Below are 25,917 nucleotides of genomic sequence, written 5' to 3' on the forward strand. Positions count from 1 at the left end.
TAAAATGGCAAGAAAACGAAAACGATAAGAAAGGGGGGAGCCGTTCATAAGGCATCCCTCCTCCCCGTTTCGAAAGCGTGCCCTGCGCCGCTCACGGCGCCATCTGTATTCCTTTTTGCGTAGCTCTACGACTCGGTGTGTTTTCCCTGTTTACTACCCAATCTTGGAATTTTCTCGTTTAATAATGCTTTCTCCAACTTCTTCTGCCTCGGATAAGTTGAGTACTATTTCTTTTATGTATAAATGTAGGCTCTTGGTTAAAATTAAAGTAATTAAAAGAGTTATCTTTGATACAAGAGCTGTTGCCTGCTGGAGGCATCATGGATGCTGTCGCTCGCTAGAATAGGATTTATTTGTTAGCAAGAGCGACGTTCCCAGCCCCTTTGCGCTTAAATATTAGCTACTTAGCTTATTTAGGAATTCTGTTATGATGCGATAGTAGTGTGCCTGGCGAAGTTTTGCCAAGGCTGCCAACACTAGTCTTCGTAGGCTAGTTGTTGGCCTATGTACTTCATGCATGATAATTAGTCTTCCAAATGTGAATTTATTGCTTTAAGCGTTAGGCAACGTTATACATATAAGTCCTTTTCGAGTACCTTCCAAGATAGTATTGGTGTGAGTTTCGGTGAATTAGGTAATCGATTCTCTTAGTGCCTAGGCTAGGTTGTCTTAGGTCATTATAATATTATCTGTTCCCCGTTTGCTCCCTTCTCTTCGGGGAAGGGGCAAACCCTTTCCCTCTGTTTAAGCCTTAGGCTTAACTCTAGTGGTTTATTTGAATTAATCTTCAAATATATCTATGCTGGAGTAGTACTGTACCTTCCCGTTCCAACTGTATTGGTTCAGAGGGGGACAGTACAACAGTGTTTAGTCTGAGCCCGGTTTGTCTGGCATGGGGCAGAGTCTCCCTTGCTGATTGACTCGGGCATTAAGGGTTATCCCCCTGGTCCACCTTGTTGGGTTCCAGTAGTGATCCCTTTACTCGGTGACTCATCAGACTGTCCTATTGCCGTTCCGGTCTCGGGATATGTTCCCTTTTCTGGAAAGGCAATTCCTTCCTTGCCGTGGTTCTTGGGAGGCAGCCAGTAGTGCCGGCCTCCCTCTCGGGTCTTTCTCTAACTGAGATGAACTGTTTTAGTTGGGAATGACCCTTAACCAAGGTAAGGTTGGATAGGACCCTCTGTCCTTCCCTTCTCTTTTTCCGTTCCTTGTGTCAGTCGTCTGCATCCTTGCCTAGCCTAGGTTGGGATGAGGAACTGACGTGGTCTCCTGTCGGCCGGCAAAGTGTGCCGACCGGCAGAGACCATTACTTTGAGTGCTGCCCGGTCCTTTCTTGGTCCCTCCATCGCTGCCGTCTGAAGATTCAGTAGGCAGCGGTTAGGAAGCTTGACTTAGTGTCTCCCCTTCCTTTCGGCACTCTTTCGGGTGCCGGGCCCAGAGACTCATAGTCTCTTAACCCGGCACTCATTCTATTGTCTTAGTATGTGTTGTCCTTGCCGTCTGCCGGCCTACAGGCCGGCCGTCGGTGGGGAGGGGTGTTCTCCAGTTCTCTTGCTGTCGGTCGGCGTTGGGTGTATACCTTTGCCGGCCGGTCTCTTGCTCATCTGCCGGCCACTACAAGTGGGGCCGGCAGCCGAGCGCTGCCTAGTGTGGGGGCCAGCCGGCAGGGTTTGTTTACTGCTGCCGGCCGGCCTGCGACACTGCCCAGTCAGCCGGCCACTAAGAATGATGGCCGGCAACGCAGTGCAAACCGGGTGGCTACGGTCCGGCAACCACTGCCGGCCGGTTCAGGCATGGGATCTGGAGTTCTCCCCAATAAAGGTGATCTGATGTTGTGTACTTGAGATCTACCTTTCGAAAACCAGGGGGGGGGGTGCTGATCGGCAATAGCCGGCTGGCACACCACCCTCAGGTACTGTATCAGTCCTCTCTTGGTGGTATATTCAACCAAGGGAGTTCATGATGTAGTAGGTTACAACACTGTCTTTTCTATCTTACTTGTGTTACTGGTATAATCACCTGGTGTCGCCTTACAAGGATAAAAGATAATTCTTTTATCCCTGGCCAGAATGGTAATATTTCACCTTAGGTGTGAGCTACACCTAATTTCCTTTGGAAATACGTTCTCTGGTTATTCTAGTAAAGACTAACTATGTGACTTGGCTGGTGGGCTTCCACAGGTGTTTGTGTGGGTTTCACAAGTAGGTGTCTTTCCCTTATTCTTGTTGAATACTCATTTGTTACATGTGAATTGAAATTCACTTGATATTCATGGAAATTTTTCTTCTTTTACAGGAGGAGCATCCGAAGTGTGATAGTGTCTTCTGCAATGTCCGCAGTAAGAACTTTTGCGGACATGCCTCGTGTAGGAGGCACGCGGCTTGTGCAGCCTCCAATGATGACCATCGTTACTGGGATCCGCAGGTATGTGCTGTATGTACTAACCTGCTATCAGAGGCTTTTGAATCCCCTAGGTCGGCGGAGTCAAGAGATGCAGCGAGGGAGAGGCTTCGCGTATGGGTAAGGGGTTTTCAGAAAAACACCACTGGACCTTATCTTCCTAACGAGAAGATGAGGGCATACCTTTTTCCCAAGGCTTCCCCTGATGCTGTTGTTCCACAGCCTCGGCCGGAGATCCCTCTGATCCAGATTCCAGTGGAGGAGGATGTCGCTGACGCCTTGCAGGACATCCAGTTGGACGACAAGATGTCCGACTTGTCCGATCGTGCGGAGCAGGATCTCCTCGCAGAGGGCGAGGAGCAGGATCGAGATCCTATTGCCGTGGAGGAAGAGGTTCCCGTATCATCAGACGTGCCGGTTCAGGTCCCTGAACCTATCCCCTCTACCTCGTCCGCTCTTCCAGCAGAGCTTGGACAGGCTCTCTCTTCCATCGTTGGTATGATCCAACAGATGCAGAGGGAGAATAATCAGAAGGCCGCTACTTTGGAGCTCCAGATGCAGAAGATCACAGCATCACGTGGACCTCCAAAGAAGCTCAACGTTAAGGACCTTCCTCTGTGCTCGGATGCCAACCCGTGGAGATATGCCGAGCACATGCCGATGACGATTGGGAAGATCGTCATGTCGGAGAAACTGGGTTCAGTTCCCCTTGAGGAGGTGGAATTCTGGCCCAGTAGAGGGGCCTACCCGGACTGCTATGTCCGTTTGAAGAAGGAGCCGGCTTCGAAGGAGGAGACGGAACCAAAGGAGGTGATTATCCTGGATCACTCCAAGGCTCAAGCCACTTTGACAGCTGCTTTAAAGGAGAGGGGGTTCTCAAACTCAAAGGTTGCCGCTTTGAGTAAGAAGCACCCCTCCTTTGTATCCTCCCCGGCTAGGGCCTTCCTCTTTATGTAAAAGGGGTTTGCGGCCGTCATCAAGGCGGTTGAAGCTGGCAAGCCGTGCCCGTCTTTGGAGGAATGTAAACCTCTATCGTTGGCATTGCCAATGGACAATAAGGACTGGAAGGAGGTGCACCTTACTTTCTCGGTTGGGAAGTTGGACGCCGACATTGCAGGACAGCAGTTCGGCGAAAACCTTCCCAAGTTGTCAGAATTCCTTCTACGGAGGGAATTGGACACAAAGGAGTGCCTGGCAGCCTCGATGTCTCTCCAGACCAACATGGAGACGATGGCTAGCGACCCCAAGATGCCAGAGATGTTCATGGTTATGGCCAAAATCCATCTGGCCACAGTAACCAAGGACCTCTATTGCTTTGTTAAAGCAAGGAGGGCCTGTAGGGAGTTTGTGTTCGCCTCGGCCACAGTGAGGCACGAACCCAAGAGGCTAATTTCATCCAACATCTGGGGTAAAGATCTCTTTCCCAAGGACGTGGTCAAAGAGATCGTGGACAAGGCAGCCACTGAGAACCGCAATCTTCTCCTGAAGTGGGGCCTGTCCCTTAAGAGGAAGTCTTCTCCGGATGAGGGCCCTCAGCCGAAAGGAAAGGCGAAGAAGTCAAGGTTTTCCTCCCGTCCAGCCAAGTCCTTCAAACAGCAAAGACAACAGCAGCAGCAGCCAGCTTTGCCTCCGGTTCCACAACTGGTAGCCCAGACCCCGACCACCTTCCAATGGGTTCCCCAAGCCATGTCATCAGCTTCCCCGGCATTCAATCCCGAGTTCGAGGGACAGTCGACCACGTTTCGTGCAAGACCCAGAGGAGCAGCTAGAGGGTCATCAAGACGCCCCTCTAGGGGACGAGGATTCAGAGGTGGTCGCGGCCAGGGAGGCAAGACTGCAGGACAGTCAAAGTGAAGTGTCGCCGGTAGGTGGGAGACTTCAGTATTTCCGGGATCGCTGGACCTTCGATCCCTGGGCCCACAGCCTTCTCAAAAATGGACTGGGTTGGAGTTGGTACAGTACTCCGCCCCAGTGCCCTCAATTTTTCCAACACTCCACCCCCGTTTTGGAGGAGTACACCCAAGATCTGTTGGAGAAAAAGGTGATCAGGAGGGTAAAGTCCATCAAGTTCCAAGGGAGGCTGTTTTGTGTTCCCAAGAAAGACTCGGGGAAACTCAGAGTCATTCTGGACTTGTCACCACTCAACAAGTTCATAGTGAACCACAAGTTCAAGATGTTAACGTTACAACACATAAGGGCCTTACTGCCCAAGAGGGCATATACCGTCTCCATCGACTTGTCAGACGCATATTGGCACGTTCCAATAAGTCGTCGTCTCTCCCCCTACCTAGGATTCAAGCTACAACAAAAACTTTACGCTTTCAGGGCGATGCCCTTCGGACTAAACATAGCCCCAAGGATCTTTACGAAGCTTGCGAGCGCAGCTCTCAAACAGTTACGCCTAAAAGGGTTCCAGGTAGTAGCCTACCTGGACGATTGGTTGGTGTGGGCAGCATCCAGAGCAGAATGCTTGCAAGCTTCCCTACAAGTGATTCAGTTCCTGGAATATCTAGGCTTCATGATCAACAGAAAGAAGTCTCGTCTTTCTCCAGCTCAGAGGTTCCAGTGGTTGGGAATTCACTGGGATTTAGTGTCACACCGTCTTTCCATCCCGATGTCAAAGAGGAAGGAAATAGCAGGGTCTGTCAGGAGACTTCTAGGTTCCGAGAGGATATCAAGACGCGAACAAGAGAGGGTTTTGGGCTCTCTTCAGTTTGCATCAGTAACAGACCCAGTGCTAAGAGCACAGCTAAAAGATGCAGCGGGAGTATGGAGAACCTTTGCATCGAAAGAGCGAAGGGACTTGAAGAGACCGGTCCCACTTCGACTACGTTCTCTTCTCAGACCGTGGTCTCAAGCCAGTCGTCTAAAGAGGTCTCTACCTCTTCAGCCACCCCCCCCCCCATCAGTGACAATCCACACAGACGCCTCAAAGGTAGGGTGGGGGGGTCACTCCCATCGGAAAAAAGTGCAAGGGATCTGGTCCAAGCTATTTGGGACCTTTCACATAAACTTTCTAGAAGCTATGGCAGTACTTCTTACCCTGAAGAAAGTATCCCCACGTCACTCGATCCACGTAAGGTTGGTACTGGACAGCGAGGTGGTTGTGAAATGTCTGAATCGGCGGGGATCGAGATCCCCACCTCTCAACCAGGTAATGTTAGCCATATTCCGACTGGCGGAGAAGAAGAAGTGGCACCTGTCAGCAGTTCACCTTCAAGGAGTCCGGAATGTGACCGCGGACGCTCTATCCAGGGTGACACCGATAGAGACAGAATGGTCCCTAGACGCAGGATCATTCTCTTTCATCTTGAGACAAGTCCCAGAACTGCAGATAGACCTCTTCGCGACGAAGGACAACAAGAAGCTGCCGAAATATGTGTCCCCATACGTGGACCCCTCGGCAGAAGCAATAGATGCGATGTCCCTCGATTGGAACAGATGGTCCAGGATCTACCTGTTTCCCCCTCACAATCTGATGTTGAGGGTCCTCAACAAACTGAGATCCTTCAAGGGAGTAGCAGCAATAGTGGCCCACAAGTGGCCGAACAGTGTATGGTTCCCTCTAGCTCTGGAACTACGACTGAGGTTTCTACCACTCCCGGACCCAGTTCTGTCCCAGCAAGTCCAGAAGTCGACTGTCTTCGCTTCATTACAGAAAACCCGAACCCTGCAGCTCATGATTTTCTCTCCCTAGCGGTGAAGAAACGGTTCGGAATCTCGAAAGATAGTATCGACTTCCTGGAAGAATACAAGTATAAGTCTACTAGGAGGCAGTACGAATCTGCATGGAAGAAATGGGTAGCCTTTGTCAAAGATAAGAACCCGCACGAGATCTCTACGGAGTTCTGCCTATCCTTCTTCATTCACCTCCACGGACAGGGGCTGGCGGCGAACACAATTTCTACATGTAAGTCAGCTCTAACAAGACCCATTCTATATGCCTTCCAGGTAGACCTCGCTAACGAGATGTTTAATAAGATCCCAAAGGCCTGTGCTAGGCTTAGACCATCAGCTCCTTCAAAGCCTATTTCATGGTCGTTAGACAAAGTCCTTCATTTTGCCTCATTACTAGATAATGAGGAATGTGCGTTGAAGGACCTGACTCAAAAAGTGATCTTCCTTTTTGCCCTTGCTTCTGGGGCCAGAGTTAGTGAGATTGTGGCCCTCTCGAGAGAGGAGGGCCGAGTTCAGTTCCTGGATGGGGGAGAACTGAACCTGTTTCCGGACCCTACGTTTCTCGCTAAGAACGAGTTGCCCACCAACAGGTGGGGTCCCTGGAGAATCTGCCCTCTGAAAGAAGATGCATCTCTATGTCCCGTAGAATGCCTTAAGGTCTATCTTCGTAGAACTTCAGACTTCCATGGGGGCCAACTATTCAGAGGAGAAACATCGGGCTCGAATTTATCTTTAAATCAACTTAGGGCGAAAATTACATATTTTATTCGCAGAGCGGATCCTGACAGTTCACCCGCAGGTCATGATCCGAGGAAAGTTGCTTCATCATTAAACTTCTTTAACTTTATGGATTTTGAACACCTTCGTTCATACACTGGCTGGAAGTCTTCCAGGGTATTCTTTCGCCACTATGCTAAGCAAGTGGAGCAGCTAAAGAGGTCTGTGGTAGCAGTTGGTTGCGTCGTTAACCCTGCTGTTTAACTCTGCGAGGAACAGCGGAATCATTTGGGACTTGGATTCTTGGGTGAATAGTTAGTTATATGCGTTGATATAACTGGTAGTGTAGGCTCTCAGAGCCCACAGTGACTGTTCCAACGTTATGGTGATGGTAGCACAAGTACAGACAGGTGTGCCAAGCATTTGCCAACGCTATTGTCAGCGAAGTAGTAACATGGACGTTAAGTTTGATACCGGGGTATGTGTAAGTGACACATATGTTTTCTTTCAGATAATCATTCATCCATGCACTACAGTACTTGTGTAAATTGTTGGTCATCCACCTAGCATATGTACATATTTATGGTGACCATGTCTATTTATTGTTTCTCAATAAACTTGTTCTCGGGAACCTTGCGTCTCCTTCACCTATATTTTTGATTTCATATTGTTTTTTGAGCATTTAGCCTATGTATATTAATCGGGGATATCTATAATAGCCTATTCCTTAATGCAAAGCCTGGATTATACTGGTTTATACTTTCCTTAGCAATAAGGACTCCACCCCTTTCTGAGGATGGTGGTAGCAGCAAGTTTAATCCTACGCAGATATAACCTTTTGTCTAATTTTACTTCGACCAGGGTGCTGGTCGGGACTTTTTCTTTTGAATACTGTAGTCCCGTAAGACATCGCTTTACTTCATATAGAGTGAGACCACTATATGGTACTGGCTGGCGAGTGATTCATACATAGGTATATGTACTCTTCGTTCGTTTCTAGAGTCTAGTAGGACTCCTCCCTGTAGGGGGCAGGAAGCACTCTCATGGCTTATGATTAGTGAAAAGATGTATAACGGTAACATCTTAGGTCTGTCAGTCGAGTTGACTAAGAAACATTCTTGAGGAGTACGGCACGTATTGAGAATCCACAGATACAGTAATGCTCTGGTATACTTCCATCAGGACGACATGGCTTGAGCCCAAAAAACGGATTTTGAGCGAAGCGAAAAATCTATTTTTGGGTAAGATAGCCATGTCGTCCTGATGGACCCCGCCCTGCTCCTTTTCAAAAATAAATAAGAGTGAAAAGGATAGTAGGACCCCTCCCTACATACAGTATCTGTAGCACCTCGTGTATCGCTACAAGGAATACAGATGGCGCCGTGAGCGGCGCAGGGCACGCTTTCGAAACGGGGAGGAGGGATGCCTTATGAACGGCTCCCCCCTTTCTTATCGTTTTCGTTTTCTTGCCATTTTACCCCTACGAAGTGTTAACTCTATTCGGGGTATAGATTGCTATGAGGCGTGTCAAGAATAGGTCCACTGATATTTACGATATCCCTAAGGTCTTTTTAGGGATACTCGCTCCAGGAGTTAGAATTCTGGGTACCTGAAGGTAAATTCTCTGGGAATATCGCCGTAGTTGTAATATACCCTAGGAAGCTGCCTTTAAGGAACTTCCATCAGGACGACATGGCTATCTTACCCAAAAATAGATTTTTCGCTTCGCTCAAAATCCGTTATATATATATATATATATATAACGGATTTTGAGCGAAGCGAAAAATCTATTTTTGGGTAAGATAGCCATGTCGTCCTGATGGAAGTTCCTTAAAGGCAGCTTCCTAGGGTATATTACAACTACGGCGATATTCCCAGAGAATTTACCTTCAGGTACCCAGAATTCTAACTCCTGGAGCGAGTATCCCTAAAAAAGACCTTAGGGATATCGTAAATATCAGTGGACGTATTCTTGACACGCCTCATAGCAATCTATACCCCGAATAGAGTTAACACTTCGTAGGGGTAAAATGGCAAGAAAACGAAAACGATAAGAAAGGGGGGAGCCGTTCATAAGGCATCCCTCCTCCCCGTTTCGAAAGCGTGCCCTGCGCCGCTCACGGCGCCATCTGTATTCCTTGTAGCGATACACGAGGTGCTACAGATACTGTATGTAGGGAGGGGTCCTACTATCCTTTTCACTCATATTTATTTTGAAAAGGAGCAGGGCGGGTCCATCAGGACGACATGGCTATCTTACCCAAAAATAGATTTTTCGCTTCGCTCAAAATCCGTTTTTTGGGCTCAAGCCATGTCGTCCTGATGGAAGTATACCAGAGCATTACTGTATCTGTGGATTCTCAATACGTGCCGTACTCCTCAAGAATGTTTCTTAGTCAACTCGACTGACAGACCTAAGATGTTACCGTTATACATCTTTTCACTAATCATAAGCCATGAGAGTGCTTCCTGCCCCCTACAGGGAGGAGTCCTACTAGACTCTAGAAACGAACGAAGAGTACATATACCTATGTATGAATCACTCGCTAGCCAGTACCATATAGTGGTCTCACTCTATATGAAGCGAAGTCTTACGGGACTACCGTATCCAAAAGAAAAAGTCCCGACCAGCACCCTGGTCGAAGTAAAAATAGACAAAAGGTTATATCTGCGTAGGATTAAACTTGCTGCTACCACCATCCTCAGAAAGGGGTGGAGTCCTTATTGCTAAGGAAAGTATAAACCAGTATAATCCAGGCTTTGCATTAAGGAATAGGCTATTATAGATATCCCCGATTAATATACATAGGCTAAATGCTCAAAAAACAATATGAAATCAAAATTATAGGTGAAGGAGACGCAAGGTTCCCGAGAACAAGTTTATTGAGAAACAATAAATAGACATGGTCACCATAAATATGTACATATGCTAGGTGGATGACCAACAATTTTCACAAGTACTGTAGTGCATGGATGAATGATTATCTGAAAGAAAACATATGTGTCACTTACACATACCCCGGTATCAAACTTAACGTCCATGTTACTACTTCGCTGACAATAGCGTTGGCAAACGCTTGGCACACCTGTCTGTACTTGTGTTACCATCACCATCACGTTGGAACAGTCACTGTGGGCTCTGAGAGCCTACACTACCAGTTATATCAACATATATAACTAACTATTCACCCAAGAATCCAAGTCCCAAATGATTCCGCTGTTCCTCGCAGAGTTAAACAGCAGGGTTAACGACGCAACCAACTGCTACCACAGACCTCTTTAGCTGCTCCACTTGCTTAGCATAGTGGCGAAAGAATACCCTGGAAGACTTCCAGCCAGTGTATGAACGAAGGTGTTCAAAATCCATAAAGTTAAAGAAGTTTAATGATGAAGCAACTTTCCTCGGATCATGACCTGCGGGTGAACTGTCAGGATCCGCTCTGCGAATAAAATATGTAATTTTCGCCCTAAGTTGATTTAAAGATAAATTCGAGCCCGATGTTTCTCCTCTGAATAGTTGGCCCCCATGGAAGTCTGAAGTTCTACGAAGATAGACCTTAAGGCATTCTACGGGACATAGAGATGCATCTTCTTTCAGAGGGCAGATTCTCCAGGGACCCCACCTGTTGGTGGGCAACTCGTTCTTAGCGAGAAACGTAGGGTCCGGAAACAGGTTCAGTTCTCCCCCATCCAGGAACTGAACTCGGCCCTCCTCTCTCGAGAGGGCCACAATCTCACTAACTCTGGCCCCAGAAGCAAGGGCAAAAAGGAAGATCACTTTTTGAGTCAGGTCCTTCAACGCACATTCCTCATTATCTAGTAATGAGGCAAAATGAAGGACTTTGTCTAATGACCATGAAATAGGCTTTGGAGGAGCTGATGGTCTAAGCCTAGCACAGGCCTTTGGGATCTTATTAAACATTTCGTTAGCGAGGTCTACCTGGAAGGCATATAGAATGGGTCTTGTTAGAGCTGACTTACATGTAGAAATTGTGTTCGCCGCCAGCCCCTGTCCGTGGAGGTGAATGAAGAAGGATAGGCAGAACTCCGTAGAGATCTCGTGCGGGTTCTTATCTTTGACAAAGGCTACCCATTTCTTCCATGCAGATTCGTACTGCCTCCTAGTAGACTTACACTTGTATTCTTCCAGGAAGTCGATACTATCTTTCGAGATTCCGAACCGTTTCTTCACCGCTAGGGAGAGAAAATCATGAGCTGCAGGGTTCGGGTTTTCTGTAATGAAGCGAAGACAGTCGACTTCTGGACTTGCTGGGACAGAACTGGGTCCGGGAGTGGTAGGAACCTCTGTCGTAGTTCCAGAGCCAGAGGGAACCATACACTGTTCGGCCACTTGTGGGCCACTATTGCTGCTACTCCCTTGAAGGATCTCAGTTTGTTGAGGACCCTCAACATCAGATTGTGAGGGGGAAACAGGTAGATCCTGGACCATCTGTTCCAATCGAGGGACATCGCATCTATTGCTTCTGCCGAGGGGTCCACATATGGGGACACATATTTCGGCAGCTTCTTGTTGTCCTTCGTCGCGAAGAGGTCTATCTGCAGTTCTGGGACTTGTCTCAAGATGAAAGAGAATGATCCTGCGTCTAGGGACCATTCTGTCTCTATCGGTGTTACCCTGGATAGAGCGTCCGCGGTCACATTCCGGACTCCTTGAAGGTGAACTGCTGACAGGTGCCACTTCTTCTTCTCCGCCAGTCGGAATATGGCTAACATCACCTGGTTGAGAGGTGGGGATCTCGATCCCCGCCGATTCAGACATTTCACAACCACCTCGCTGTCCAGTACCAACCTTACGTGGATCGAGTGACATGGGGATACTTTCTTCAGGGTCAGAAGTACTGCCATAGCTTCTAGAAAGTTTATGTGAAAGGTCCCAAATAGCTTGGACCAGATTCCTTGTACTTTTTTCCGATGGGAGTGACCCCCCCACCCTACCTTTGAGGCGTCTGTGTGGATTGTCACTGACGGGGGGGGTGGCTGAAGAGGTAGAGACCTCTTTAGACGACTGGCTTGAGACCACGGTCTGAGAAGAGAACGTAGCCGAAGTGGGACCGGTCTCTTCAAGTCCCTTCGCTCTTTCGATGCAAAGGTTCTCCATACTCCCGCTGCATCTTTTAGCTGTGCTCTTAGCACAGGGTCTGTTACTGATGCAAACTGAAGAGAGCCCAAAACCCTCTCTTGTTCGCGTCTTGATATCCTCTCGGAACCTAGAAGTCTCCTGACAGACCCTGCTATTTCCTTCCTCTTTGACATCGGGATGGAAAGACGGTGTGACACTAAATCCCAGTGAATTCCCAACCACTGGAACCTCTGAGCTGGAGAAAGACGAGACTTCTTTCTGTTGATCATGAAGCCTAGATATTCCAGGAACTGAATCACTTGTAGGGAAGCTTGCAAGCATTCTGCTCTGGATGCTGCCCACACCAACCAATCGTCCAGGTAGGCTACTACCTGGAACCCATTTAGGCGTAACTGTTTGAGAGCTGCGCTCGCAAGCTTCGTAAAGATCCTTGGGGCTATGTTTAGTCCGAAGGGCATCGCCCTGAAAGCGTAAAGTTTTTGTTGTAGCTTGAATCCTAGGTAGGGGGAGAGACGACGACTTATTGGAACGTGCCAATATGCGTCTGACAAGTCGATGGAGACGGTATATGCCCTCTTGGGCAGTAAGGCCCTTATGTGTTGTAACGTTAACATCTTGAACTTGTGGTTCACTATGAACTTGTTGAGTGGTGACAAGTCCAGAATGACTCTGAGTTTCCCCGAGTCTTTCTTGGGAACACAAAACAGCCTCCCTTGGAACTTGATGGACTTTACCCTCCTGATCACCTTTTTCTCCAACAGATCTTGGGTGTACTCCTCCAAAACGGGGGTGGAGTGTTGGAAAAATTGAGGGCACTGGGGCGGAGTACTGTACCAACTCCAACCCAGTCCATTTTTGAGAAGGCTGTGGGCCCAGGGATCGAAGGTCCAGCGATCCCGGAAATACTGAAGTCTCCCACCTACCGGCGACACTTCACTTTGACTGTCCTGCAGTCTTGCCTCCCTGGCCGCGACCACCTCTGAATCCTCGTCCCCTAGAGGGGCGTCTTGATGACCCTCTAGCTGCTCCTCTGGGCCTTGCACGAAACGTGGTCGACTGTCCCTCGAACACGGGATTGAATGCAGGGGAAGCTGATGACATGGCTTGGGGAACCCATTGGAAGGTGGTCGGGGTCTGGGCTACCAGTTGTGGAACCGGAGGCAAAGCTGGCTGTTGCTGCTGTGGTCTTTGCTGTTTGAAGGACTTGGCTGGACAGGAGGAAAACCTTGACTTCTTCGCCTTTCCTTTCGGCTGAGGGCCCTCATCCGGAGAAGACTTCCTCTTAAGGGACAGGCCCCACTTCAGGAGAAGATTGCGGTTCTCAGTGGCTGCCTTGTCCACGATCTCTTTGACCACGTCCTTGGGAAAGAGATCTTTACCCCAGATGTTGGATGAAATTAGCCTCTTGGGTTCGTGCCTCACTGTGGCCGAGGCGAACACAAACTCCCTACAGGCTCTCCTTGCTTTAACAAAGCAATAGAGGTCCTTGGTTACTGTGGCCAGATGGATTTTGGCCATAACCATGAACATCTCTGGCATCTTGGGGTCGCTAGCCATCGTCTCCATGTTGGTCTGGAGAGACATCGAGGCTGCCAGGCGCTCCTTTGTGTCCAATTCCCTCCGTAGAAGGAATTCCGACAACTTGGGAAGGTTTTCGCCGAACTGCTGTCCTGCAATGTCGGCGTCCAACTTCCCAACCGAGAAAGTAAGGTGCACCTCCTTCCAGTCCTTATTATCCATTGGCAATGCCAGCGATAAAGGTTTACATTCCTCCAAAGACGGGCACGGCTTGCCAGCTTCAACCGCCTTGATGACGGCCGCAAACCCCTTTTGCATAAAGGGGAAGGCCCTAGCCGGGGAGGATACAAAGGAGGGGTGCTTCTTGCTCAAGGCGGCAACCTTTGAGTTTGAGAACCCCCTCTCCTTTAAAGCAGCTGTCAAAGTGGCTTGAGCCTTGGAGTGATCCAGGATAATCACCTCCTTTGGTTCCGTCTCCTCCTTCGAAGCCGGCTCCTTCTTCAAACGGACATAGCAGTCCGGGTAGGCCCCTCTACTGGGCCAGAATTCCACCTCCTCAAGGGGAACTGAACCCAGTTTCTCCGACATGACGATCTTCCCAATCGTCATCGGCATGTGCTCGGCATATCTCCACGGGTTGGCATCCGAGCACAGAGGAAGGTCCTTAACGTTGAGCTTCTTTGGAGGTCCACGTGATGCTGTGATCTTCTGCATCTGGAGCTCCAAAGTAGCGGCCTTCTGATTATTCTCCCTCTGCATCTGTTGGATCATACCAACGATGGAAGAGAGAGCCTGTCCAAGCTCTGCTGGAAGAGCGGACGAGGTAGAGGGGATAGGTTCAGGGACCTGAACCGGCACGTCTGATGATACGGGAACCTCTTCCTCCACGGCGATAGGATCTCGATCCTGCTCCTCGCCCTCTGCGAGGAGATCCTGCTCCGCACGATCGGACAAGTCGGACATCTTGTCGTCCAACTGGATGTCCTGCAAGGCGTCAGCGACATCCTCCTCCACTGGGATCTGGATCAGAGGGATCTCCGGCCGAGGCTGGGGAACAACAGCATCAGGGGAAGCCTTGGGAAAAAGGTATGCCCTCATCTTCTCGTTAGGAAGATAAGGTCCAGTGGTGTTTTTCTGAAAACCCCTTACCCATACGTGAAGCCTCTCCCTCGCTGCATCTCTTGACTCCGCCGACCTAGGGGATTCAAAAGCCTCTGATAGCAGGTTAGTACATACAGCACATACCTGCGGATCCCAGTAACGATGTTCATCATTGGAGGCTGCACAAGCCGCGTGCCTCCTACACGAGGCATGTCCGCAAAAGTTCTTACTGCGGACATTGCAGAAGACACTATCACACTTCGGATGCTCCTCCTGTAAAAGAAGAAAAATTTCCATGAATATCAAGTGAATTTTAATTCACATGTAACAAATGAGTATTCAACAAGAATAAGGGAAAGACACCTACTTGTGAAACCCACACAAACACCTGTGGAAGCCCACCAGCCAAGTCACATAGTTAGTCTTTACTAGAATAACCAGAGAACGTATTTCCAAAGGAAATTAGGTGTAGCTCACACCTAAGGTAAAATAATACCATTCTGGCCAAGAATAAAAGAATTATCTTTTATCCTTGTAAGGCGACACCAGGTGATTATACCAGTAACACAAGTAAGATAGAAAAAGACAGTGTTGTAACCTACTACATCATGAACTCCCTTGGTTGAATATACCACCAAGAGAGGACTGATACAGTACCTGAGGGTGGTGTGCCAGCCGGCTATTGCCGCTCAGCACCCCCCCCCCCCTTGTTTTCGAAAGGTAGATCTCAAGTACACAACATCAGATCACCTTTATTGGGGAGAACTCCAGAACCCATGCCTGAACCGGCCGGCAGTGGTTGCCAGACCGTAGCCACCCGGTTTGCACTGAGTTGCCGGCCATCATATTTAGTGGCCGGCTGACTGGGCAGTGTCGCGGGCCGGCCGGCAGCAGTAAACAAACCCTGCCGGCTGGCCCCCACACTAGGCAGCGCTCGGCTGCCGGCCCCACTTGTAGTGGCCGGCAGATGAGCAATAGACCGGCCGGCAAAGGTATACACCCAACGCCGACCGACAGCAAGAGAACTGGAGAACACCCCTCCCCACCGACGGCCGGCCTGTAGGCCGGCAGACGGCAAGGACAACACATACTAAGACAAAAGAATGAGTGCCGGGTTAAGAGACTATAAGTCTCTGGGCCCGGCACCCGAAAGAGTGCCGAAAGGAAGGGGGAGACACTAAGTCAAGCTTCCTAACCGCTGCCTACTGAATTTTCAGACGGCAGCGATAGAGGGACCAAGAAAGGACCGGGCAGCACTCACAGTAATGGTCTCTGCCGGTCGGCACACTTTGCCGGCCGACAGGAGACCACGTCAGTTCCTCATCCCAACCTAGGCTAGGCAAGGATGCAGACGACTGACACAATGAACGGAAAAAGAGAAGGGAAGGACAGAGGGTCCTATCCAACCTTACCTTGGTTAAGGGTCATTCCCAACTAAGAGAGTTCATCTCAGTTAGAGAAAGACCCGAGAGGGAGGCCGGCACTATGGCTGCCTCCCACGAACCACTGCAAGGAAGGAATTGCCTTTCCAGAAAAGGGAACATATCCCGAGACCGGAACGGCAAGGACAGTCTGATGAGTCACCGAGTAAAGGGATCACTACTGGAACCCAACAAGGTGGACTAAGGGGGGGGACCCTTAGTGCCCGAGTCAATCGGCAAGGGAGACTCTGCCCCATGCCAGACAAACCGGGCTCAGACTAAACACTGTTGTACTGTCCCCCTCTGAACCAATACTGTTGGAACGGGAAGGTACAGTACTACTCCAGCATAGATATATTTGAAGATTAATTCAAATAAACCACTAGAGTTAAGCCTAAGGCTTAAACAGAGGGAAAGGGTTTGCCCCTTCCCCGAAGAGAAGGGAGCAAACGGGGAACAGATAATATTATAATGACCTAAGACAACCTAGCCTAGGCACTAAGAGAATCGATTACCTAATTCACCGAAACTCACATCAGTACTATCTTGGAAGGTACTCGAAAAGGACTAATATGTATAACGTTGCCTAACGCTTAAAGCAATAAATTCACATTTGGAAGACTAATTATCATGCAGGAAGTACATAGGCCAACAACTAGCCTACGAAGACTAGTGTTGGTAGCCTTGGCAATTTCGCCAGGCACACTACTATCGCATCATAACAGAATTCCTAAATAAGCTAAGTAGCTAATATTTAAGCGCAAAGGGGGCTGGGAACGTCGCTCTTGCTAACAAATAAATCCTATTCTAGCGAGCGACAGCATCCATGATGCCTCCAGCAGGCAACAGCTCTTGTATCAAAGATAACTCTTTTAATAACTTTAATTTTAACCAAGAGCCTACATTTATACATAAAAGAAATAATACTCAACTTATCCGAGGCAGAAGAAGTTGGAGAAAGCATTATTAACGAGAAAATTCCAAGATTGGGTAGTAAACAGGGAAAAACACACCGAGTCGTAGAGCTACGCAAAAAGGAATACAGATGGCGCCGTGAGCGGCGCAGGGCACGCTTTCGAAACGGGGAGGAGGGATGCCTTATGAACGGCTCCCCCCTTTCTTATCGTTTTCGTTTTCTTGCCATTTTACCCCTACGAAGTGTTAACTCTATTCGGGGTATAGATTGCTATGAGGCGTGTCAAGAATACGTCCACTGATATTTACGATATCCCTAAGGTCTTTTTTAGGGATACTCGCTCCAGGAGTTAGAATTCTGGGTACCTGAAGGTAAATTCTCTGGGAATATCGCCGTAGTTGTAATATACCCTAGGAAGCTGCCTTTAAGGAACTTCCATCAGGACGACATGGCTTGAGCCCAAAAAATATATATATATATATATATATATATATATATATATATATATATATATATATATATATATATATGTATATATATGTATATATATATATATATATATATATATATATATATATATATATATATATATATATATATATATATATATATATATATATGTATATATACATATATATACATATATATATATATATATATATATATATATATATATATATATATATATATATATATATATATATATATATATATATATATATATATATATATATATATAGATAGATATACATATATATAGATATGTATATATATGTATATATACATATATATATATATATATATATATATATATATATATATATATATATATATATATATATATATATATATATATATATATATATATATATATATGTGTGTGTGTGTGTGTGTGTATACAGTATATGTATATATATATATATATATATATATATATATATATATATATATATATATATATATATATATATATATATATATATATATATATATATATATATATATATATATATATATATATATATACATATACATATATATATATATATATATATATATATATATATATATACATATATATATATATATATATATATATATATATATATATATATATATATATATATATATACATATACATATATATATATATATATATATATATATATATATATATATATATATATATATATATATATATATATATATATATATATATACATATATATATATATATATATATATATATATATATATATATATATATATATATATATATATATATATACACAGACCCACATACATACATACACACACACACACACAAACACACACACACATATATATATATATATATATATATATATATATATATATATATATATATATATATATATATATATATATAACGGATTTTGAGCGAAGCGAAAAATCTATTTTTGGGTAAGATAGCCATGTCGTCCTGATGGAAGTTCCTTAAAGGCAGCTTCCTAGGGTATATTACAACTACGGCGATATTCCCAGAGAATTTACCTTCAGGTACCCAGAATTCTAACTCCTGGAGCGAGTATCCCTAAAAAAGACCTTAGGGATATCGTAAATATCAGTGGACGTATTCTTGACACGCCTCATAGCAATCTATACCCCGAATAGAGTTAACACTTCGTAGGGGTAAAATGGCAAGAAAACGAAAACGATAAGAAAGGGGGGAGCCGTTCATAAGGCATCCCTCCTCCCCGTTTCGAAAGCGTGCCCTGCGCCGCTCACGGCGCCATCTGTATTCCTTGTAGCGATACACGAGGTGCTACAGATACTGTATGTAGGGAGGGGTCCTACTATCCTTTTCACTCATATTTATTTTGAAAAGGAGCAGGGCGGGTCCATCAGGACGACATGGCTATCTTACCCAAAAATAGATTTTTCGCTTCGCTCAAAATCCGTTTTTTGGGCTCAAGCCATGTCGTCCTGATGGAAGTATACCAGAGCATTACTGTATCTGTGGATTCTCAATACGTGCCGTACTCCTCAAGAATGTTTCTTAGTCAACTCGACTGACAGACCTAAGATGTTACCGTTATACATCTTTTCACTAATCATAAGCCATGAGAGTGCTTCCTGCCCCCTACAGGGAGGAGTCCTACTAGACTCTAGAAACGAACGAAGAGTACATATACCTATGTATGAATCACTCGCTAGCCAGTACCATATAGTGGTCTCACTCTATATGAAGCGAAGTCTTACGGGACTACCGTATCCAAAAGAAAAAGTCCCGACCAGCACCCTGGTCGAAGTAAAAATAGACAAAAGGTTATATCTGCGTAGGATTAAACTTGCTGCTACCACCATCCTCAGAAAGGGGTGGAGTCCTTATTGCTAAGGAAAGTATAAACCAGTATAATCCAGGCTTTGCATTAAGGAATAGGCTATTATAGATATCCCCGATTAATATACATAGGCTAAATGCTCAAAAAACAATATGAAATCAAAAATATAGGTGAAGGAGACGCAAGGTTCCCGAGAACAAGTTTATTGAGAAACAATAAATAGATATGGTCACCATAAATATGTACATATGCTAGGTGGATGACCAACAATTTTCACAAGTACTGTAGTGCATGGATGAATGATTATCTGAAAGAAAACATATGTGTCACTTACACATACCCCGGTATCAAACTTAACGTCCATGTTACTACTTCGCTGACAATAGCGTTGGCAAACGCTTGGCACACCTGTCTGTACTTATGTTACCATCACCATCACGTTGGAACAGTCACTGTGGGCTCTGAGAGCCTACACTACCAGTTATATCAACATATATAACTAACTATTCACCCAAGAATCCAAGTCCCAAATGATTCCGCTGTTCCTCGCAGAGTTAAACAGCAGGGTTAACGACGCAACCAACTGCTACCACAGACCTCTTTAGCTGCTCCACTTGCTTAGCATAGTGGCGAAAGAATACCCTGGAAGACTTCCAGCCAGTGTATGAACGAAGGTGTTCAAAATCCATAAAGTTAAAGAAGTTTAAAGATGAAGCAACTTTCCTCGGATCATGACCTGCGGGTGAACTGTCAGGATCCGCTCTGCGAATAAAATATGTAATTTTCGCCCTAAGTTGATTTAAAGATAAATTCGAGCCCGATGTTTCTCCTCTGAATAGTTGGCCCCCATGGAAGTCTGAAGTTCTACGAAGATAGACCTTAAGGCATTCTACGGGACATAGAGATGCATCTTCTTTCAGAGGGCAGATTCTCCAGGGACCCCACCTGTTGGTGGGCAACTCGTTCTTAGCGAGAAACGTAGGGTCCGGAAACAGGTTCAGTTCTCCCCCATCCAGGAACTGAACTCGGCCCTCCTCTCTCGAGAGGGCCACAATCTCACTAACTCTGGCCCCAGAAGCAAGGGCAAAAAGGAAGATCACTTTTTGAGTCAGGTCCTTCAACGCACATTCCTCATTATCTAGTAATGAGGCAAAATGAAGGACTTTGTCTAATGACCATGAAATAGGCTTTGGAGGAGCTGATGGTCTAAGCCTAGCACAGGCCTTTGGGATCTTATTAAACATTTCGTTAGCGAGGTCTACCTGGAAGGCATATAGAATGGGTCTTGTTAGAGCTGACTTACATGTAGAAATTGTGTTCGCCGCCAGCCCCTGTCCGTGGAGGTGAATGAAGAAGGATAGGCAGAACTCCGTAGAGATCTCGTGCGGGTTCTTATCTTTGACAAAGGCTACCCATTTCTTCCATGCAGATTCGTACTGCCTCCTAGTAGACTTACACTTGTATTCTTCTAGGAAGTCGATACTATCTTTCGAGATTCCGAACCGTTTCTTCACCGCTAGGGAGAGAAAATCATGAGCTGCAGGGTTCGGGTCTTCTGTAATGAAGCGAAGACAGTCGACTTCTGGACTTGCTGGGACAGAACTGGGTCCGGGAGTGGTAGGAACTTCAGTCGTAGTTCCAGAGCCAGAGGGAACCATACACTGTTCGGCCACTTGTGGGCCACTATTGCTGCTACTCCCTTGAAGGATCTCAGTTTGTTGAGGACCCTCAACATCAGATTGTGAGGGGGAAACAGGTAGATCCTGGACCATCTGTTCCAATCGAGGGACATCGCATCTATTGCTTCTGCCGAGGGGTCCACATATGGGGACACATATTTCGGCAGCTTCTTGTTGTCCTTCGTCGCGAAGAGGTCTATCTGCAGTTCTGGGACTTGTCTCAAGATGAAAGAGAATGATCCTGCGTCTAGGGACCATTCTGTCTCTATCGGTGTTACCCTGGATAGAGCGTCCGCGGTCACATTCCGGACTCCTTGAAGGTGAACTACTGACAGGTGCCACTTCTTCTTCTCCGCCAGTCGGAATATGGCTAACATCACCTGGTTGAGAGGTGGGGATCTCGATCCCCGCCGATTCAGACATTTCACAACCACCTCGCTGTCCAGTACCAACCTTACGTGGATCGAGTGACGTGGGGATACTTTCTTCAGGGTCAGAAGTACAGCCATAGCTTCTAGAAAGTTTATGTGAAAGGTCCCAAATAGCTTGGACCAGATTCCTTGCACTTTTTTCCGATGGGAGTGACCCCCCCACCCTACCTTTGAGGCGTCTGTGTGGATTGTCACTGACGGGGGGGGTGGCTGAAGAGGTAGAGACCTCTTTAGACGACTGGCTTGAGACCACGGTCTGAGAAGAGAACGTAGCCGAAGTGGGACCGGTCTCTTCACGTCCCTTCGCTCTTTCGATGCAAAGGTTCTCCATACTCCCGCTGCATCTTTTAGCTGTGCTCTTAGCACAGGGTCTGTTACTGATGCAAACTGAAGAGAGCCCAAAACCCTCTCTTGTTCGCGTCTTGATATCCTCTCGGAACCTAGAAGTCTCCTGACAGACCCTGCTATTTCCTTCCTCTTTGACATCGGGATGGAAAGACGGTGTGACACTAAATCCCAGTGAATTCCCAACCACTGGAACCTCTGAGCTGGAGAAAGACGAGACTTCTTTCTGTTGATCATGAAGCCTAGATATTCCAGGAACTGAATCACTTGTAGGGAAGCTTGCAAGCATTCTGCTCTGGATGCTGCCCACACCAACCAATCGTCCAGGTAGGCTACTACCTGGAACCCTTTTAGGCGTAACTGTTTGAGAGCTGCGCTCGCAAGCTTCGTAAAGATCCTTGGGGCTATGTTTAGTCCGAAGGGCATCGCCCTGAAAGCGTAAAGTTTTTGTTGTAGCTTGAATCCTAGGTAGGGGGAGAGACGACGACTTATTGGAACGTGCCAATATGCGTCTGACAAGTCGATGGAGACGGTATATGCCCTCTTGGGCAGTAAGGCCCTTATGTGTTGTAACGTTAACATCTTGAACTTGTGGTTCACTATGAACTTGTTGAGTGGTGACAAGTCCAGAATGACTCTGAGTTTCCCCGAGTCTTTCTTGGGAACACAAAACAGCCTCCCTTGGAACTTGATGGACTTTACCCTCCTGATCACCTTTTTCTCCAACAGATCTTGGGTGTACTCCTCCAAAACGGGGGTGGAGTGTTGGAAAAATTGAGGGCACTGGGGCGGAGTACTGTACCAACTCCAACCCAGTCCATTTTTGAGAAGGCTGCGGGCCCAGGGATCGAAGGTCCAGCGATCCCGGAAATACTGAAGTCTCCCACCTACCGGCGACACTTCACTTTGACTGTCCTGCAGTCTTGCCTCCCTGGCCGCGACCACCTCTGAATCCTCGTCCCCTAGAGGGGCGTCTTGATGACCCTCTAGCTGCTCCTCTGGGCCTTGCACGAAACGTGGTCGACTGGCCCTCGAACACGGGATTGAATGCAGGGGAAGCTGATGACATGGCTTGGGGAACCCATTGGAAGGTGGTCGGGGTCTGGGCTACCAGTTGTGGAACCGGAGGCAAAGCTGGCTGTTGCTGCTGTGGTCTTTGCTGTTTGAAGGACTTGGCTGGACGGGAGGAAAACCTTGACTTCTTCGCCTTTCCTTTCGGCTGAGGGCCCTCATCCGGAGAAGACTTCCTCTTAAGGGACAGGCCCCACTTCAGGAGAAGATTGCGGTTCTCAGTGGCTGCCTTGTCCACGATCTCTTTGACCACGTCCTTGGGAAAGAGATCTTTACCCCAGATGTTGGATGAAATTAGCCTCTTGGGTTCGTGCCTCACTGTGGCCGAGGCGAACACAAACTCCCTACAGGCTCTCCTTGCTTTAACAAAGCAATAGAGGTCCTTGGTTACTGTGGCCAGATGGATTTTGGCCATAACCATGAACATCTCTGGCATCTTGGGGTCGCTAGCCATCGTCTCCATGTTGGTCTGGAGAGACATCGAGGCTGCCAGGCGCTCCTTTGTGTCCAATTCCCTCCGTAGAAGGAATTCCGACAACTTGGGAAGGTTTTCGCCGAACTGCTGTCCTGCAATGTCGGCGTCCAACTTCCCAACCGAGAAAGTAAGGTGCACCTCCTTCCAGTCCTTATTATCCATTGGCAATGCCAGCGATAGAGGTTTACATTCCTCCAAAGACGGGCACGGCTTGCCAGCTTCAACCGCCTTGATGACGGCCGCAAACCCCTTTTGCATAAAGGGGAAGGCCCTAGCCGGGGAGGATACAAAGGAGGGGTGCTTCTTGCTCAAAGCGGCAACCTTCGAGTTTGAGAACCCCCTCTCCTTTAAAGCAGCTGTCAAAGTGGCTTGAGCCTTGGAGTGATCCAGGATAATCACCTCCTTTGGTTCCGTCTCCTCCTTCGAAGCCGGCTCCTTCTTCAAACGGACATAGCAGTCCGGGTAGGCCCCTCTACTGGGCCAGAATTCCACCTCCTCAAGGGGAACTGAACCCAGTTTCTCCGACATGACGATCTTCCCAATCGTCATCGGCATGTGCTCGGCATATCTCCACGGGTTGGCATCCGAGCACAGAGGAAGGTCCTTAACGTTGAGCTTCTTTGGAGGTCCACGTGATGCTGTGATCTTCTGCATCTGGAGCTCCAAAGTAGCGGCCTTCTGATTATTCTCCCTCTGCATCTGTTGGATCATACCAACGATGGAAGAGAGAGCCTGTCCAAGCTCTGCTGGAAGAGCGGACGAGGTAGAGGGGATAGGTTCAGGGACCTGAACCGGCACGTCTGATGATACGGGAACCTCTTCCTCCACGGCTATAGGATCTCGATCCTGCTCCTCGCCCTCTGCGAGGAGATCCTGCTCCGCACGATCGGACAAGTCGGACATCTTGTCGTCCAACTGGATGTCCTGCAAGGCGTCAGCGACATCCTCCTCCACTGGGATCTGGATCAGAGGGATCTCCGGCCGAGGCTGGGGAACAACAGCATCAGGGGAAGCCTTGGGAAAAAGGTATGCCCTCATCTTCTCGTTAGGAAGATAAGGTCCAGTGGTGTTTTTCTGAAAACCCCTTACCCATACGCGAAGCCTCTCCCTCGCTGCATCTCTTGACTCCGCCGACCTAGGGGATTCAAAAGCCTCTGATAGCAGGTTAGTACATACAGCACATACCTGCGGATCCCAGTAACGATGTTCATCATTGGAGGCTGCACAAGCCGCGTGCCTCCTACACGAGGCATGTCCGCAAAAGTTCTTACTGCGGACATTGCAGAAGACACTATCACACTTCGGATGCTCCTCCTGTAAAAGAAGAAAAATTTCCATGAATATCAAGTGAATTTTAATTCACATGTAACAAATGAGTATTCAACAAGAATAAGGGAAAGACACCTACTTGTGAAACCCACACAAACACCTGTGGAAGCCCACCAGCCAAGTCACATAGTTAGTCTTTACTAGAATAACCCACCGACGGCCGGCCTGTAGGCCGGCAGACGGCAAGGACAACACATACTAAGACAAAAGAATGAGTGCCGGGTTAAGAGACTATAAGTCTCTGGGCCCGGCACCCGAAAGAGTGCCGAAAGGAAGGGGGAGACACTAAGTCAAGCTTCCTAACCGCTGCCTACTGAATTTTCAGACGGCAGCGATAGAGGGACCAAGAAAGGACCGGGCAGCACTCACAGTAATGGTCTCTGCCGGTCGGCACACTTTGCCGGCCGACAGGAGACCACGTCAGTTCCTCATCCCAACCTAGGCTAGGCAAGGATGCAGACGACTGACACAATGAACGGAAAAAGAGAAGGGAAGGACAGAGGGTCCTATCCAACCTTACCTTGGTTAAGGGTCATTCCCAACTAAGACAGTTCATCTCAGTTAGAGAAAGACCCGAGAGGGAGGCCGGCACTACTGGCTGCCTCCCACGAACCACGGCAAGGAAGGAATTGCCTTTCCAGAAAAGGGAACATATCCCGAGACCGGAACGGCAAGGACAGTCTGATGAGTCACCGAGTAAAGGGATCACTACTGGAACCCAACAAGGTGGACTAAGGGGGTAACCCTTAGTGCCCGAGTCAATCGGCAAGGGAGACTCTGCCCCATGCCAGACAAACCGGGCTCAGACTAAACACTGTTGTACTGTCACCCTCTGAACCAATACTGTTGGAACGGGAAAGTACAGTACTACTCCAGCATAGATATATTTGAAGATTAATTCAAATAAACCACTAGAGTTAAGCCTAAGGCTTAAACAGAGGGAAAGGGTTTGCCCCTTCCCCGAAGAGAAGGGAGCAAACGGGGAACAGATAATATTATAATGACCTAAGACAACCTAGCCTAGGCACTAAGAGAATCGATTACCTAATTCACCGAAACTCACATCAATACTATCTTGGAAGGTACTCGAAAAGGACTAATATGTATAACGTTGCCTAACGCTTAAAGCAATAAATTCACATTTGGAAGACTAATTATCATGCAGGAAGTACATAGGCCAACAACTAGCCTACGAAGACTAGTGTTGGTAGCCTTGGCAATTTCGCCAGGCACACTACTATCGCATCATAACAGAATTCCTAAATAAGCTAAGTAGCTAATATTTAAGCGCAAAGGGGGCTGGGAACGTCGCTCTTGCTAACAAATAAATCCTATTCTAGCGAGCGACAGCATCCATGATGCCTCCAGCAGGCAACAGCTCTTGTATCAAAGATAACTCTTTTAATAACTT

This window comes from Palaemon carinicauda, chromosome 2 (genome assembly GCF_036898095.1).
Source record: "Palaemon carinicauda isolate YSFRI2023 chromosome 2, ASM3689809v2, whole genome shotgun sequence".
Lineage (NCBI taxonomy): Eukaryota > Metazoa > Arthropoda > Malacostraca > Decapoda > Palaemonidae > Palaemon > Palaemon carinicauda.